This window comes from Desmodus rotundus, chromosome 2 (assembly GCF_022682495.2).
Source record: "Desmodus rotundus isolate HL8 chromosome 2, HLdesRot8A.1, whole genome shotgun sequence".
Taxonomy (NCBI): Eukaryota; Metazoa; Chordata; class Mammalia; order Chiroptera; family Phyllostomidae; genus Desmodus; species Desmodus rotundus.
The window spans coordinates 18,206,161-18,224,432 of record NC_071388.1 but is presented as its reverse complement, the minus strand read 5'-3'; the positions used below and the strand labels follow the sequence as shown (position 1 = coordinate 18,224,432).

The following is an 18,272-nucleotide window of genomic DNA, read 5'->3' as shown; positions in this document are numbered from 1 at the left end:
GCCCAGTGAAATAGGGAAGGACGTAGCATAGAAGGAGCAACAGGAGAGGGACCAGGTAGGGAAATGAGCCTAGCCTGGGCTGCTTTGGCTCCCTAAGAAGTCAGAGAAAAGGGGTCCCTGGGGACAGGGTCAGGGGGTTAGCCAGTGGCAAGCTACCACTCACCACTGCTCCCCTCTTTGCAAATCTCGTCTGGTCTCGTGGGGTCCCTTAGACTTCAAGAGATGCGTGCCTGAGGGGGAAGGAAATGGCACCGGAGTGCTGGGGTGGGGGGCGTGTTCTGGGTCCTTTGTTTGAATGGTTTTATCTCTTTCTTGAAGGCAGGAATCTTAGGGAAGGTCACAGGGGCAGGTATCAATAGAATACTCAGCTTTTCAGATGTGCTCTTTCAGGGGCGTGGCTTCTGCTCATTGGTCTGCACCAGGGCAGGGTCATTAGCAGTGCAGCTGGTCCTGGCATCACCCGTCTGGTTTTGCAGCTTTTCTGGGCCTGGAGCTGAAATACAACTGAGGCCTAGATGTTATCTCTAGGGAGGAAATGGTAAGGGGCTCAACCTCATGACCAGCGGTTTGCTAGGGGAGAAAAGGTCACCCTGGGGCGAGGCCCTTGTTTTCCCAGTTTTGCCCATTGCTAGGCACCAGCGATGTTCCTCCCTGGTGACCTTCAGTACCTCCTGTATCGTCCTTGCCCTGCTTTTGTCTGTCTAAGTGCCTATGACAAAACTAAAGGCCAGCTCTTGTGCCCCAGGGATGGGCAAGTGGAGGAGGGCAGTATAAGAAGGAGAGCATTGATGTTCAGAAATAGGTCCCCACAGGTTCGGAGAGAGGGGGACATACAGGGTCTAAATGGTAATGGAAAAAAATACATTAACAATGTATTAAAGAAATAGGTCCCTAAATTTCATATTGACGTTGAATTTGTCCCTGGTATTTCCATCAGTGATTTTATGTGCAATTATTCTTTTTTAACTAATCTTCCTGGGGAGCACATTTTCTTTAGTGTCTAGGATGGCTAATGCGGCACCATCACCTTTATTTATGGGTCACCCTATTTAGACTCTTATTATAACAATGACCCTAATTCCAACAGTGGCTTCAGTCAAACTGTCTTCTGCCTTAGCATTCTGAGATGAATCTTTTAATTCCTTCACTTGCGAATCATTGTGGAATACCTTCTACCGCGAGCAGGGCTGCCGCGTTCCCCCACTCCACTGTTTTCTCTGGAGTGAGCTGGAAGGGGGCAGGGATGTCCTGGACGTTGTGTATTTACCAAAGGAGGTAAAAAAAAAAATAGTCACCTAGCCCAGAAAATCAATGTGAGCACAAAAGAAGCAGAGATTAGATAACAGCTAGGAACTAGGCAATAAAAATGTGGGCCCTCATATACAGTTCCTGTATTCCAAAATGTTGGTTACTCTTATCAACCATGGGAGCAAAGTCCAGCCCTGCACCCAACACAGCTGACAAAATGACCTTCATAAACAAGAAAAGGTCAAGTTTGGTTATCATAACCATTCTGTCTTTTTTTCTTTAATCAAGCAATAACAACAGAAAAAGTGCTTGTCTTTTATGCAACCAAACTGGGAAGGTCCTTAAGTGTAATTGTGAGAGGTTTATTTATTATTGTTTGTAAAAAGGTTCTTCCAGAAAACTTTTTCCTAATAGTAACTGACCTTTGTCATAATTCTTTTTCACCCCTGTCAAAAATTTTTAAGGCTTGGCATAAATACTTAATGTTGTTGGATCCAAAACACTATGTGACTCAGGTAGAAATAATTCTTCAAGCAAAGGAATTTATATGACCGTGCCTTTTACCATCGATTAAGCAGCTTTTTATGTTGGGCCGACTTGTAATGTGTATTAATGTCCCCTTGTAAGAGGAAACAGCATTCAGCATTCTCACGAGTTTATAAAAGAAATCCCTGTTTCAAATAACCTTCATTCAATTACTAGTCTGCGCTGAGTGCTGGAAGAAGGTGAACAAGACATTCTCTCTGCTCTCTATATGCTTACAGTCTGGTGCCTGAGACCCACTGTCTCCTCAGAAGCAAACTAATGAGGGCTATCACCCAGGATTAAATGGAAAGCGTTGAGCATATGAAAAGATTAACTCCAACTGGGGGATTTGCAAATGTGTATAGTGATCACGTGGGGATGTCAGAGGAACCGGGAAAACAAGGAGATTAAGGAAAGACTTTAAATATTTAAGAATGGAAGACTGGTCCAGGAATTCCAACGTAAACTATGCAAATCCTGAGACTTGGAGGTGATATGCTCAGAGTTGCGTCTCCTTAGCACAGTATTATGCACTGCTCCTGTTTTACACAGGGTACAATCCGAAATGTACTAGTTCAGGTGTGCAAAAACCTGCCCCAACCTACCTTCTGGCTGATCCTAATGCCAACTGCATTCCTGTCTGAGTAATCCACTCCCGCCAAACAGACTTCGGCTCTGATTTCCCAGCAGGTCTTGAACTCTGTCACCTCTGATGTTTCCCTCAAACTGTACCTTGTGCCTGGAATCCCTCCCATTCTTCTCCAGCTATCAATGTATACACTCAGCATTTATTTAAATTATATGTGTGTATCTTAATTAGCTTTTTTTAAACCGAGGACTAATATATTTTAAGCAGTGTGTGACTACAAAGTTATGGCAGATCAGGTCATTACTAATGAGGGAGTTCAGAGCCTACCCAAATCCTGTCTATCCCTTCAGAGAACTTCCCCAGGCCAACCTGGCTCATGAAATTGCATGGTATGCTCAGAGATGGCAGTAACACATATAGAAATGGTCTAAACTGTTTCCTACAGGTCTCTTTTTTAAAAATGTTATTTGAAATAGTTATTTTTAATTATATTTTATTGATTATGCTATTACAGTTGTCCCAATTTTCCCCCTTTTCCCCCTTCCACCCAGCACCCCCCACCCCCTCAGACAATACCCATGTCCATGGGTCATGTGTATAAGATTTTTGGCCACTCCATTTCCTATACTGTACTTTACATCCCCATGGCTATTCTGTAACTACCTATTTGTACTTCTTAATCCCCTCACCTCTTCACCCATTTCCCCACACCCCCCTCCCATCAGGCAACCACCAAAATGCTCTTTGTATCCATGATTCTGTCTCTCTTCTTGTTTGCTTAGTTTTTTTAGATTCAATAGGTATGTATTTATTGCCACTGTATTGTTCATAGTTTTTATCTTTTTAAATAAGTCTCCCTATCATTTCATATAATAATGGTTTGATGATGATGAACTCCTTTAGTTTTTTCTTGTCTGGGAAGCTCTTTATCTGCTCTTTGATTCTAAATGATTGCTTCACTGGGTAGAGAAATCTTGGCTGCAGGTCCCTGCTTTTCATGACTTTGAATATTTCTTGCCAATCCCTTCTTGCTTGCAAAGATTCTTTTGAGAAATCAGCTGACAGTCTTATGGGAATTTCCCTGAAGGTAACTAACTTCTTTTCTCTTGCTGCTTTTAAGATTCTCTTTATTTTTAACCTTTGGCATTTTAATTATGATGTGTCTTGGAGTGGGCCTCTTTGCACCCATCTTTTTTGAGACTCTGTGCTTCCTGGACTTGCATGTCTATTTCTTTCACCAAATAGGGAAGCTTCCTTTTGTTATTTTTTCAAATAGATTTCTAATGTCTTGCTCTTTCTCTTCTCCTTCTGGCAGCCCTATGCAAATGTTGGAACGCTTGAAATTGTCCCATAGGCTGCTTATACTATCCTCATTTTTTTTTTTATTCTTTTTTCTCCTTGTTGTTCTGATTGGTTGTTTTTTGCTTTCTTATGTTCTTAATCATTGATTTGATCCTCAGCTTCATGCACACTACTGTTGATTCCCTGTAAATTGTTCTTTATTTCATTATCCTTCATTTCTGACTGGATCTTTTTTATGCTGTGAGGTTCTCACTAAGTTCATTGAACATCCCTATAACCAGCGTTTTGAACTCTGAATCGAGTAGATTGCTTTTCTCTGTTTTGTTTGGTTATTTCTCTGGAGTCTTATTCTGTTCTTTCATTTGGGTCATGTTGCTTTGTATCCTCATTTTGGCAGCCTCCCTGTGTTTGTTTCTACGTATTAGGTAGAGCTGCTATGTCTCCTACGTTTGATAGAGTGGCTTCATGTAGTTGGTGTCCTGTAGGGTCCAGTAGAACCTCCCCTGTTACCCAAGCTGGGTACTTAAGGTATACCCACCATGTGGGCTGTGTACACACTCCTGTTGTAGTTGAACCTTAATTGCTGTTGGCATATCCAAGGTCAGCCACTGTCTGTGTTCTGTCCAGGGTCACACAGCATAAGCTACAAAGCAATCTAAGGTGGCTGCTACTTGTGCTGGTCTTGGAGGTACCCAGGCAAGGCCAAGCTGTGAACCAAGTCCTGCTGCTAGTACCGGGCAACTTAGTGAGAGGTACAGGGTTCATTGAAGCCAGATGCTACTTGTTTGAGAAAATTTAGGAAAATCTGAAGCATAGGCCAAGACAAGCCATTTGAATAAAAAAGCCACTGGAAACAGCTTGGGTGGGCCCAAAAGTTGGGTGCAGCAGGGCCTGAGGAAATCACCTGTATGGGGCAAATGGTGTGAGCCTGGTTGATGGAGTCTCAGATTTGGAGCCTACCTGCTAGCTCTGTGGCTCTGTGTGGGGAGGGCTCAGAAAAGGAACAATGGCCTCTGCCAGCACTTCTGTCTGGGAGAAAGCTGACCCCCGGCTTTTGCCCTGGATCTGGACAATGCAGCTCCTCCCTGTATGTCTCTGATGCTTTTCAATATGTTGCTCCTGCGCTGGAGCTCAAAGAGAGTAGGTCTGAGTGAGTCTGTGCATGGGCCCTTTAATAGGAACTGACTGGGGTTCCAGAAGTTTCTGTTTTCAACAGCCTCAGTCCCTGCTGGTTTTTATAGCCAGAAGTTATGGAGAATTATCTTCCTGGCATTGGAACCACGGGCCGAGAGGCTTATTGTAGGTCTGGGACCCTGAGATATCCCTCTCGACTTTTATCCACCACATGTGGGTGTGGGACCAGCCTGTTCCATGTCTCTGCCCCTCCTACCAGTCTTGACGTGGTTTCTCCTTTAATTTGGTAGTTGTAGGACTTCCATTCAGCTCAATTTCTGATGCGTCTGAATAATGGTTGTTCTATAGTTTAGTTGTAATTTTGATCAGGCCACTTTTCTTATCTGCTAGAATTTGAGTGAGTTTTCTCAGCCTCTCAGTTTGTTTTCCTGAGTTTACACAATAATAAAATACACACAATGACCCTCTTACTCTTCTTTTACCAGCTGATTATTTAATACTGATTAGCTTTGAAACGCATATAGCCCTATCAAATAGCCAGGGACTTGTCTTCACCTGAACTGAGGCTGTATTAGAGTGAAAGTCAAAACCATTTTATGAAAAGACAACACAGTCCGTACAAAAGTGCCTAGGAGATACTCCATTTTTTCAGGATTCAGTTTCAGGATATGAAATTCTTTGTACTAACAGATTATCTTTTCTCCTAAATTCCTTAACATTTTGCGGATAACTAGCTGAATTTTCAAAGATAAAATTTTCAAACATAAAACTTTCAGCATTTGTATTTATACCAAAATATGACAAATACTAGTATACAAAAAAATCTCTATAGGAGAATCTTGCCTAACCTATTACAACAGTGATCCTTCACTGTTTGTTTGTCTTAAACTGAAAATTACAACTTTAAAGCTGTAAAATAGCTTTTGAGATTACCTAATTCACCTGCTTCAATTTACAGATAAGCACTGAGATCTAGCATGTCTTTACTAGGTCAGTTTTGGGGCAAGAGGAAATAGGGTTGGGTTGCTGAATGGTAAATTCCTGGTGGGGTAGAAACTGAGCTGACATTGGCAGGCAGGTGTGCAGCCAGCTGGAGTCCCTGGGTGATGCTTGAAGGGCAGAGTGAGAGGCTGAGCAGACCCTCACACAGGATATTAAGACTAGACTCATTTCTCCAAGCAGCAGGGGAAGATGGGGCTGCTGTCAGGCGCCCAGCCCCAGGCAATGCATGCCAGGATTCGTGTCCTGCCTAGCCCCTGTAGAGCCAGGTTCTCTGGTCAGACTGAGCATTCCTTTGTGATTCTGATGCAGATGTGGACAAAAAGGGGCCACGCGCTAAACCTGACAAGCTCAGGGGAGGCCTGCATGGTGGACTTACAAACTCAGAGACCTAAAATAACCACACAGGACGGTCTGAAATTAAAACTTTTTAACTAAAAGCAGGTTGTGGCAGGCAGTCATGTCCTAGGCTAGAATTGTCCCTGACAAAAGTCCATCTTCACCTTAACTGAGTCTGTATGTTGTCTCTTTGCATCTACAATTATTTACCTGTGGAATATCAATTTTTTCTTTATCAAGACCTCTTAAAGCACAAGCACCACACCAGAGCAAAGACCAGAAATCCCCTCGTTGCCATTGCTATCGTGCTGTTGACTGTACACTATCTCTTACCCACCTGCGTAAAAGAAGTACAAGTCTATCATTTTACTCTTTGTCCAATCCCAGAAGTTTCCCCCGCTTTGCTTTCTCCCGCCTCCCTAATCTATCACCAATGGATTTCATGTAACCCCCTTAAATCTTCTCTTTTGATTGTAATGTATAAAATAAGATGCAAAACTACCATTTTCCTGGAGAGTTTTGTCTATCTGTTCAGATTTTGCTTCCTGACGCAATTGTCGTCAGTGTGGCTCAAATAAACTCACAAAAATTCTTACGGGTTAGGATGTTTCTTACTTGGACACAGAAAAGCCATATTAAAATCTCAGTGTGTTACCAGTTCAAAAGTTCATGTGCCCAATGCTTCAAAAGGCCAATATTCAAGACCTCAGAGTTTGGAGTAAGGAAAGGTTTATTGATCAAAAGGCTTCAGCTTAAGAAGATAAGGGCCTTAGGGGTTCTTCAAATGCATCTTAAAGAGAGCCTAGAATTCAGGCTTCTTTATGTCAAGAGACAGTAGAATGGACAGGGCAAGAGGTGACTGACTACCACAGACTTCTGGGCGCCAGCAGGGATCCAGGGAAGAGCACAAAATCTCTAAATCTCTTTGTCCCTGGTCAGTCTGTTGACTCCTGCTGATCTGAGTCTGGTCTTGAATCTCCTGTAAATCTTTTATAAATAATTGTCATTTTGTACATATTTCCCAACGTCCTTGGGAGAGGCACCTCCTGGCAAGCAGCTGTTCTTCCAAAAACTCAGGCCTCAAGCAGAATTCCTCCAATGATTAGCATAACTCTAGCAAGGGCTATTTGCTTGAAGTCCATGCAAAAACATGCAGGCTAGAATTAAGATAGAGTCAGAGAGACTGAGCATTTCACCTTGTTACACAATTAGGATGGTTTAGAAATGACACAGACCTGGGGCAGAAATGAAATGCCTGCCACAAGTTACAGAAGTACCATGCTGTGTCCATTCTCCTTAAAAAACGTCTGCTATCAAGATGTCTCTGCCTGGTGGTTGTCAGGGGTTAGGCTGATGGGCATACAGCCCCAAAGGGGGTTTACAGAAAGTAATTTCACAGGGTGACCTGAACATACATTTCTAACTGGGCCAGTCATGGTGGGTAGTCAGGCCCCAGACATCTAACTTTTTTAGTAAAATATTTCTTTTTGCCTTAAGCAAGCCCTGTGCATTGTTTTCATGCATCAAGGTTAACACGCCTTTGGAATGACTCTTTATCAGACCCCCTGAAAGCTTAGCCACCCTCAAGACCACACAGAGTCAATAACTGTCCTGGAATCCAGCCCCCATCATGCTTTCTACCAGCCTCATGGACTGCTCCTTACTTTCCCTCCTTAATTCCCAATGCTTAAAAAAGAGCTGCAACAGTTTCATTCTCCAGAGCCTTGGACGTCTACCTTCCTGGTAATTGTCATCAGTTTGGCTCAAACAAACTCTTATTAAAGTTCTCCACAGGTTTGGATGTCCTTGGGCTGACAGGGGGAGAGGAGAATGGGAAGTTATTGTCTAATATGTACAGAATCTCAGTTGGGGAAGATGAAAAAGTTCTAGAAATGAATGGCGGTAATGGTTGCAAAACACTGCAAATGTACTTATTGCCACTGATCTATACATTTAAACATGACTAAAATAATAATTTTTGTGACATATATTTTACCACAAAAAAAATTGTTCTCAATTCACCAACATCTGCCTTCTTAATAAATTTCTAATTATCATTTATTTTTTAAAAATCCAAAACATTTAAGAATTCTATGTTTAAGAAAATCATTACCAGAGAGAAAAAAATCACTTGAAATAGTGAAATCTCTGAACAAATTTAATTTTTAAAATTTTATCAGAAGTCAATGGTAAACAGAGCACAATGAACTGTACATTTCAGAAAAGCTACAGTTGTCTCGCAACCCTAAATTAAAATGTTAGGTCTGTCAAATAAACTCAAAAAGAGTCTCAAGGTTTTGCTAAAAATACAAGATAAAAATTTATTGAAGGGTCTTAGGGTTTGCATACCCAAAACAACATTAGGAAATAAATACCCAGTGTTCCAAAGAAGAAAGAAAGGCTGAAGGTTCTTAGTGTAACTGCAGAGAAACTTCATTTCCTGGTGACCTCTTCTCCTTCCGTTCCTTTTGATTCAAACTGGCCTCGCCCAGCACCTTGACTCGCCTGCCTGCTTCTCCCTTGCAAGACCACTCCAGTTTGGACCACAAAGGTCTGATCAGCGCCAGATAATCATAGGAACACAGCTGTGGGTCTGTTAACCCACAGGCAGAGTTTCTGTCAAACTAGAGATAACATCTAGGCCTCAGTGGTGTTCCCGCTCCAGGCCCAGAGAAGTGGGAAACCAGACGGACTGACTCCATGGCTGACATCAGGACGAGACCCACTGATCAACTACCCCTCATCCTAGCACCATCCAGCCAGCGGAGACCGTGACCCTGACCACAACCCTAACTCCCTGAGTCACTGTGATGAACGATTTCCCCTACATAACCCACCGCTGGAAGCCTGTGGGGAAGCCAGGTCTTGAGCACCAGCTCACCTGCCTCTGGGCATGGGCTACTTCCTAAAAACAAACCCTTACTTCCTAAAAATAAACCTTTACTTTCTTTGCTGTAAACTCCTGTTCCTGTCTTATTGGGCTTTGGTGCACACGGGCAAATGGCCCCTTTAGACTGGTAACATTAGAGTAAAAAGTACTGTCGACTAAGAAATGTCCAAACCTGTAGACATTTTTTCTCAGTTAATTTGAGCCAAACTAACAACATATGCCAGGTAGCAAGAATAAGTTTTGCAGTTTCTTTTATGCATTTGAAATTGAGGGGGAAACATAAGGAAGATTACAGGAAGGTGGGAGGAAGCAAGGTGAGGATTGGATTACAGGCCAGTTAAGATTATGTGCTCTTATGATTTAGAAGGAGGGGTCCGAGAGGGGGCTTTGCAAAGGTGTGTTAATTTAGATGCACAGAAACAATGGACAGGACTAGCTTAAGGCAAAGGTAAGCCTTAAGTAACTGAAGTTACATGCCTGGGGCAGGAACACCATGACCCGCCCAATTAGAAGTTTATGATCAGATCACCCTGTGAGGTTACTTTCCAGAGAAACCCTTTTTATTCCACAGTTCTTTCTTTCTTTCTTTGTAATGCGTACCACGTCCCGAATTTGCATGTCATCCTTGCACTGGGGCCATGTTAATCTTCTCCGTATCGCTCCAAATTTAGAATACGTGCTGGCAAAGTGAGTACTCCACAGTACATTCTTGAGAAGAGTAAGTCCTGCTCTTTGCCTCTGGATTCGCCTGAGATGGAAACGTCTAGATGACCTGTGGTCTGGAAAGTGGATGTCAGGTAGTCTGGATACTCGCACAGGCTTTTCTGAAGGTTATAGAGCGTTATGTGGAAGTCTGATGTATCTCCACGCCTTGATTCAGACCAGAAATTTAAGTTCCAAGGCTAGTTAAAATGTAACAGGGTGCAGCCAAGAGGGGGCCCCAAATTGGGATTTGTAATGGGGTCCAGAACTCAAGGTGTCCAGGAAATATTAGAAAAATATATATAGGATGTCCTCACCCCCACAAGCCTGAGCTGGAGGAAGGGACACATGGAACAGGGCCATTCAGAGCTGTTTTGTATAGCAACAGCTTTGCAGTTAACCCCTGGCATGGTCATTTAACATATCTATAACCTTTAACTGGTTTCATAGATATGTTAAATAGCTGTGGCCATGCTTTGAGCCACAAATGGATGGGAGTGACTTCCACCCAAGACCTAACTAGGAAGCAACTCCCACTGGTTTCAGCGGCCTGTGTGAGAGCTTGGAGAAGATTGGCTCCATGCCATGGGGCCACACCTGCCCAGACTTACTATGGCAGCCCAGTAAAGCTGGAAGAATAGGGAATGCTGGCAGGTGTAACTGATTGTAGGAGGAGTCGGAAATGGGCCTGCAGAGGAAGATTGGCGCTGGGATTTAAATCCAGGTGCAGCAGCCATACCAGAGAGAGGACCATGCAGTTTGGGGGGAGAACGGGGAGAGAACCACATGGCTTTGGCAGAGTGGGGACCCCGTGGCTGCAACACAGCTGATGGTGCCGGGAGCCTGAATCATGGACTTCTGCTTCTTTTCCTGAGATATAGTGCCCCAGACTGGGCAGAGGGAGAAGGAAGGACTGTGCGCGTCTCTGGGTATTCTAAAGGACTTTAATATTTTAATGAAGACATTAAGTCATTACTTTAAGTCTGTATAACTTTTAAATAATTCCTTCCCTTTTCACTGGTCTCTGGCATTGAGAGACTTTCCTCTGCTGGCGGGCAAGACGAACCTAATGGGGGGGACCCCCAGAAAGAAAGGAGGGCCCATTCAGTAATAGTATATTGTTCACCCACCCCCCCCATCTGTTCTGTAACAAAAACAGGAATAGAATTGTTTCTTCATACCTCAACCTACTTGATTTTAGTAATTTAGCAACTTGACCATAGAGACTCCATTTTATTTTTTTACTCTCTTCTTCATTTACCAACACTACATTCCACAAATAAAAAAGACCTTTAAAAATAAAAGAAAACTCTTCTCCTTTTAAGTGTTTAAAGCAAGTAAGAGAAAGAAATAGGAGCCTTTTGGAATTGTTGCTGGGTGTTATTTAATTGCCATTTTACAGCTCAGGAAATTGAGGATTAAAACAGTTAAGAATCTTGCACAAGATCACAGAATTCGGAAGAAGATTGTCCAAACTTTTGGGGCCTCTGGGCCACACTGCAAGAAGAGTTGTCTTGGGCCACACATTAAATACATTGTGACACACAATCACAACAATACCTCAATGTTTTAAGTAAATTTATGATTCTGCATTGGGCCACATTCATAGCCATCATGGGGTACAGGTTGGACACCCCTGGTAGACTAAAATCTAAAGCAATCAGACCCCAAATCCTCAATGTTAACGATTTGCTCTTCATATTCAAATGTATTTCTTGCTTCATGCTATGAATAATTACAAATAAGGAGGTAGGGATGGAGGAAAGGCACTGGTGTTGAGTAATGCCCCAAGTAAGCAGAGTAAGTTGCTTGTAGATAGTGGGAGAATCCACACAGAGCCGTCCACCTTGAACTCCCTCCAACAGCAGGCTATCACTAAAACCCTTCCACTCCCACAGTGGGAGCAGAAAGAAAGCCATACACAGAGCTGACTATAAAAAATAGAAGCAGGAACATCTACAACAATTAGCATCATGCAGATGAAAAGTCCGAGTGTTCAAGTATGAACTTTGAACGGTTGTAGACTGAGAATTTTATACAGCTTCTATATTTAGCCACATACCAGGAAATTCCCAGCCTGGCATGGGTCTATGATATAACTAGGAAAGGACTGGTAAGAGAGTTTCGAAAACATCAGCAGGTGATTCAGAGCCAGAACAATCAAGAGAACAGTTAGAGCTGTTTATGTTGCTTTCAGCTACAGGTTTTCCTAACACCCTACTGAGCAAGTGTTCAGAGTTAACACCTTTGTCACCATAACAAATGTCCAAACCCCTAGGGAAATTTTATCAGTGTATATTCCTGCCAAACTGATGACAATTGCCCGAAATCCAGATCTCAAATGCTTCGAAGCATGGACAGTTACAGTTTATTTCATGCATCTGAATTAAGAAGAGAACTTAAGGAAGATTACATAAAGCGGGGAGAAAGCAAGGTGGGGATTGGACTACAGGACAGTTAATAAAATATAGGCTCCCTTGAAAGTGGTTGCTTCCAAGGGGTCTGAAAAAAGAGGATTACTCTGGCATTTCAAAGGCGTGTTTACCTAAATGCACAAGAACAATGCACAGGGCTTGCTTGAGGCAGAGATAAACCTTTTACTAAAAAAGTTGTATGCCTGGCGTGTGATTACCCACGATGACATGCCCAGTTAGGGAATTATAGCCTGCTCACCCTGTGAGGTTACATTCCATAGAACCCCTTTCTCATGCCACACCTTTGTGGTCATATATGGTCTAAATACCTTGGTTCTCAAGTATAACAGGAACAGCATACATATATGTATTTACATTCAGGTCACGGCTTATGTATATGTGTTTACACAGGGTAAAACTGGGCAAAGGCAGCCACAGATTTTATTTCCCCAGGTCTGTTCCTCTTGCCCTTTGGGAACTCCGATTTTCTCATATTCCTCCAGAATTGTTCTGGGAGGGTCCTAGAGACTGTTTTCCATAAGCAGCTTGGTCTACTCTTGGAACCACTTTTTTTCCTCTCCTGCTCCAGCTCACTGCAGTCATTAAATAGGACTGTAGTCACTTCCAGCCTGCTGAGCGGCAACTGTGCTGTCAGTGCATGCGGAAGTTTCTGCCACTGCTGAACTTTCCAGGGTGTTCCGTGGGGACGATGTCTAAGGTAGAGGGCAACGCTTCCCTTGTCTGATCTATACTGCCAGAGGGCCTGGGTTCAAACTCCAACTTTGCTGTTCACTGTGTATATAAATTAATATTGACATACACTTGAGTATTTATAAGATGGGAATTTTAATAGCCCTTACCTGAAAGAATTGTGGTAATGACTTAGTTAGCATAATGTTTAGAAAGTACTTAGCTAACATTTATTGACTGCTTGTTAGTCACTGTCTTAATCCATTTGGGCTGCTATAACAGAATACCATAACTGGGAGGATTATAAACAACACAAATTTATTTCTCACAGTTCTCAAGGCTGGGAAGTCCAAGATCAAGGTACTGGCAGATTCAGCGTCTGGTGTGAGCCCTTTTCCTAGTTCACAGAGAACTACGTTCTCACTGTGTCCTCAAACGGTAGAACAGACCTGGGAGCTCTCTGGGATCTCCTTCGTTCGTAAGTGCATTACTTCCATTCATGAGGGCTCCACCCTCATGATCTAATCTCCTCCCAGAGGAACCACCTCCTCACACTGTCACCTTGGAGGTTAGGGTTTCCACCTGGGAGCTCTGAGAGGATGCAAGCAGTGTCCAGCATGAGCTAAGCAATGCACTAATATTGCTATTATCAGTGAGAAGAACGATGAAGATGTCACTCTCCATTTTCCATGCAATAAGTGGGTTTGCCATCTCTATCTCAGTCTTTAATAACAGCCCCTCACTACAGGACCTAGACTGGCCCAGAACACCATGGATGGCAGACCTATACCCTCAACAGTCTTCTGCACAGGCCCAGAGGTGACTCGATTCTGAGTGAACCGTTATCCAGGAGATTCAATAAATGATACCTAGTTCATTAATTACATAATTCCAGTACAAAAATAGGGTTTTTTTTAAAGTACCAACTAAAAATTATAAGATAAAGAGGAGAAAAAACACAATTTTCAGGGACTTTTTGGCATTATTAAGGAGAGCCCCAATTGTTTTAAACTCCTCTAAAATTTGAGTTTCCCAGACTAAAAGGACACAGGTAAATTGAGGTAGCTCCTACAGAATGGTGCCTCATGGGTCATATCTAACCTATGTTAAGAATCTGAGCCCTGGTTGGTGTGGCTCAGTGGATTGAGCACTGGCCTTTGACCCCAAAATTTGCTGGTTCAAATCCAGGTCAGGGCATATGCCTGGGTTGCAGGCTAGGTCCCCAGTTGGGTGTGAGAGGTAACTGATTGATGTTTCTCTCCCTCTCTTTCTCTCTCCCTTTCCCTCTCTCTAAAAAATAAATAAAATATGTCAAATAAACAAATAATTTTTTTAAAAAAGAATTTCATGAATTTGTCCTGGGTACTCTGTCATACAGGCATGCTTTCGTGTATGCACACATAGGTATATGAACAAAGATGCTTATTACAGCAGTGTTTATATATGCATAAAAGAAAGTGAAATTTATCTGCAGAGAGAGGGTAACTAAATCATGGCATTTTTGTTAAAGAAATTGAATTAAATCTCTATGTTCTGATATTAAAATATTTCCAAAACAAAAAAAGTATCTTTAGTATGTCCCCATTTATGTGTATTTGTGAATGTCTTAAAAAAATAAATCTATGTTTGGATTTATATACATAAAACAATTCTAGAAATATATACTAGAACTTACTGATGGTGCAGTCAGTGGCAATAACTTTTCAGATGTTTTGATTGAACACCTTGCTAACTCTGATTTCCATAAAATTGTGAATGGACAAGGGACAAATCAAATGCATCTATAAGGTTTAGCAATCAAAATAATACCCCTAGCCCCTCCCTCCTGAGACTTTACTTGTTTTAAACAATATTTGATATGGCAAAATTCCAATGAAAGAATTTGAATTATCTGCAGGAGTCTGTGGTAAGATGGATTAAGGATTATATAATTTTAGGGAGGAAAAAAAGGGTTATACGTTAATCATAATTTCCATCAACTAAACATGAGTTCGGGTTGTCTTTTCTGGATTCCTACTGACATCTCAGAACTGGTAGGACCAGGTGGCTACTTAAGTATTATGCATTCCCTCTTCATGGTCATAAGAGCTGAGGAAAAAATCACTTAGTTGTGGTGCCTCAGTCCTGAGAGAATTAAAATTTGCAATGATTAATTAATATTATTTATTTATTATGTCACCTTTGTTAGTCTCACCAAATCATTCTGGGAGATATTTAGGGCCACATATAATGAAGAATGGAACAGAAGAAAATGTCTCACAATTGTTTTACACTATAAAACAGCTTAAGGAAAACATAAGTGAGTAAATCAATAACTCTCAGATAAAATTAAAGAATGATATTTTGAAGAAACATTGCACTCCTAAAAGAAAAAATGATTGACCAAAACAATATTAATGCACAACTAATGAATTAATAATAAATAGTAGAAGGATGTGATAAATGCAGGTAAAAACTACATTGCTAAAGAAGACAATAATAATGGAAGCAGGATGAAAAAGCCAAAGATTGGAGCAATTAGAAAGGGGCTAATAGATATGGAAGATAAAAATAAATATAACTAATGTTGTTGAAGAAGGGAAGCAAAAAACACAAGAAAAGTTTTATTCAAAGTATAATGCAATATCTCTAACATGAACCAAAAACTGAGTTTGCAGAATAAAATATCACCCCCCCCAAAAAAATATGATATAAAACATTCAATTCACAAACTAACTAATGAGTTCCAAAAATAAAATAAAATGTTTCAAGGCATCGGGTTGTATAGGTAAACTACTAGGAAGGGAGAGAATTTGAGCTGGCTTCTGACTTCTGCATGGCAACACCCAATAGCAACAGAGTGGCAGTGGTCAGCTTCCAAGTTTACCCTGAATGCTTCCTGCCTCCTGGTACTCACACCCTGTGTAGCCCCCTCCCCCACCTTAACAGCGTTGGTTTGTGTGACCAATAGATTCCCACAGAAGTGGTGACAGGGATATAAACTACAGCAAAGGGAATGTAGTCAACATTATTGTAATAACTACGTAGGATGCCAGGTAGGTGATGGAAATATTGGGGAAACACTTTGTAAAGTATATGATTGTCTAACCACTACGCTGTGCACCTAAAACTAATACAAAATAATATTGAATGTCAAGTGTAGTAGGAAAAAAAAAAAAAGCAATGGTGCGTCACTTTAAAGACGAGGTTTAAAAGGCACTGCCAAGTGCCCTCCGAGGTCCCCCAGCTCTGTCTCTTGCTTCAACAGTGTTTGGATGGAAGAGACCCAGGACCGACCCGCTTTCCAGACTCGGACCACTGTCCAATCTCTTTTCCAGTCACCCACTTTGGAACCATCTCAGCCATCCTCAGTGTCTGAGACCTGCCAAACCATTTTTTGAGCTTAACTCCTTATCGCCAAGCTTCCCTGAGCTGGCCGAGGAGTAGCATGAAGGCACTGAGCGTCTTGAAGATGCAAACCCTGCACAGTGACCGTACCCTCTTCCAGGACATGCAGAAGCCATCCCAAGATGAACGGAGCGACACTCAGGACACCACAAAAGCCGCCATGGTCATGGAGAAAAACCTGAACCAGGCCCTTTTGGATGTGTCTGCCCTGGGTTGTATCTGCACAGACCCTCATCTCTCTGCCTTCCTGGTGAACCACTTTCTGGACGAGGAGGTGAAACCCATCAAGAAAATGGGCGGCCACCCGACACACCTCCGCAGGCTGGCGGGCCCCTCGGGTTGGGGTGGGTGAGCACGTCTTGGAAAAGCTCACTCTCAAGAGCAACTAGGAGCCTTTGGAGCCCCGAGGCCTCTGAGGGGCCCCCCTGCATTTCCCTGGGGTCTGGCCTCTGCCTGAGCCTCTCCCTGCAACCACTAGGCAGACTTTTAACCACCCTAGAGCCCTCTGCCATGTTTTGGACCAAATGGAAAGAATAAAGTTTGTGTAGCAAAGAAGGGAAAGGGGAAGGAGGAGCAGCGGAGAAGAAGAAAAAAAGGCACTGCAGCTTCTGTGCTGGTTGCAGTCCCATACGCTCTCAGATCACACTCGTTCTGGGGTAGGCCTCCTGCTCTGCAAAGCCCGAGGCAAGTAGGTCCTGAAGTCTTTCGCCACCATCCAGGAAGAAACGGCCTCTCAACAACGGCGACGTGAGTGTGCCGCCTTCCAAGCACATCTTCTAGGCACCGTCAGCTCCTGAGATGACTGCAGCCCCGGCCCACAACTTGAATAGGCTATCGTGAGAGAACCTGAGCCAGAACCTCAGAGTGAAGCCCCTCCCAGATTCCTGACCCTCAGAAACCGTGTACAACAACAAAGGTTTGTTTTAAGTGGCAAAGATTTCTAGTGATTTGTTACACAGTAATAGATAATTAAAACAATCCTCAAAAAGGGAAATATTGCAGGACCCAAATATAACATACAGTGTAACTCAAGAATAATTATTTAGACAAGATATTATTCGAGAATAAAAGTAACAAGTAGATATTTTCATAAGTTAAAAACATTAAGCAATGCAAGATCCATTAAAAGAACTACTTGTTCAGACAACTTAACCAATTAAGAGCTTACAGCAAGGAATTTGGAAACAAATTGTGGTGAAAAAGCTGAGCATTGACTGTTAAAATGGAAAAATGGCACATTTACTATAGAAATTTTGCTACAGACTAGAAAATAAATGTTAAAATATCACACAGTGTACAAGCTACAATAATAATAAGGTACACAAAACACATTGGGAGGAACCGCAGGAGTGCTGGGGAGCTCCAAGATCTTTTCTTAGCAGGATATTAATTACCATCAGCTAAGCTATAAAGATTTTATTTAAAAATAAACATGGTTCCAATTTCATTGTATTTTTCATAAATTCTTTGTTAACTTAAGAGGAATCTTTTAGAAAATATACCTCCTATAGTGAAGAACTGTGTTTTGATTTTTAATTTCAATAATTCCTTTAATTTTACTTGTTTCTTTTCTTATACTGTATATTTAAATTAAATTGTGTTTAGAAATAAGATTTATATTATTATCCCATTTGTAGGAAAGTTTATCTTTCACCCTTCTTCCTTTCTTTAACTGAAAAATGTCTTGACTAAGGTTCACTACTGTTACTTATTAGTGAAAGAATTTGATAGTTTTGCTTTCATTTTTGCACTTTCCTGCATTGTATAAATTCTTTACAATCTGCACATGTTATTTTATAATAATTTTAATAATTTTGTAATAATAATGAGTAATTTTAAACAATAATTAAGATACACTAGAACCAAATAAGACAATATGTGTAGTGATTATTCTAGATGGTGGGATATTTATGATTATGATTTTCTTCTTTGTACTTTTTTGTATTTCAAAATATGACCACCCTAGTCCGAATCTGTGAATCTCCCTGAACCAAGCCTCAGGTCGAAAAGTTGGGGGCAAGAAGAGAAATATTTGTCTCTCTCTTCCCAGAAA

General features: G+C 41.8%; 1 non-coding gene across 1 annotated transcript; it reads right to left on the bottom strand.

Annotated features, from left to right (window-relative positions):
• Positions 1-9,614: 9,614 nt before the first annotated feature.
• Positions 9,615-9,721, bottom strand: LOC112309744 (U6 spliceosomal RNA). Its single transcript, XR_002975299.1, has one exon. It is a non-coding gene; the product is annotated as a U6 spliceosomal RNA (small nuclear RNA).
• Positions 9,722-18,272: the final 8,551 nt, after the last annotated feature.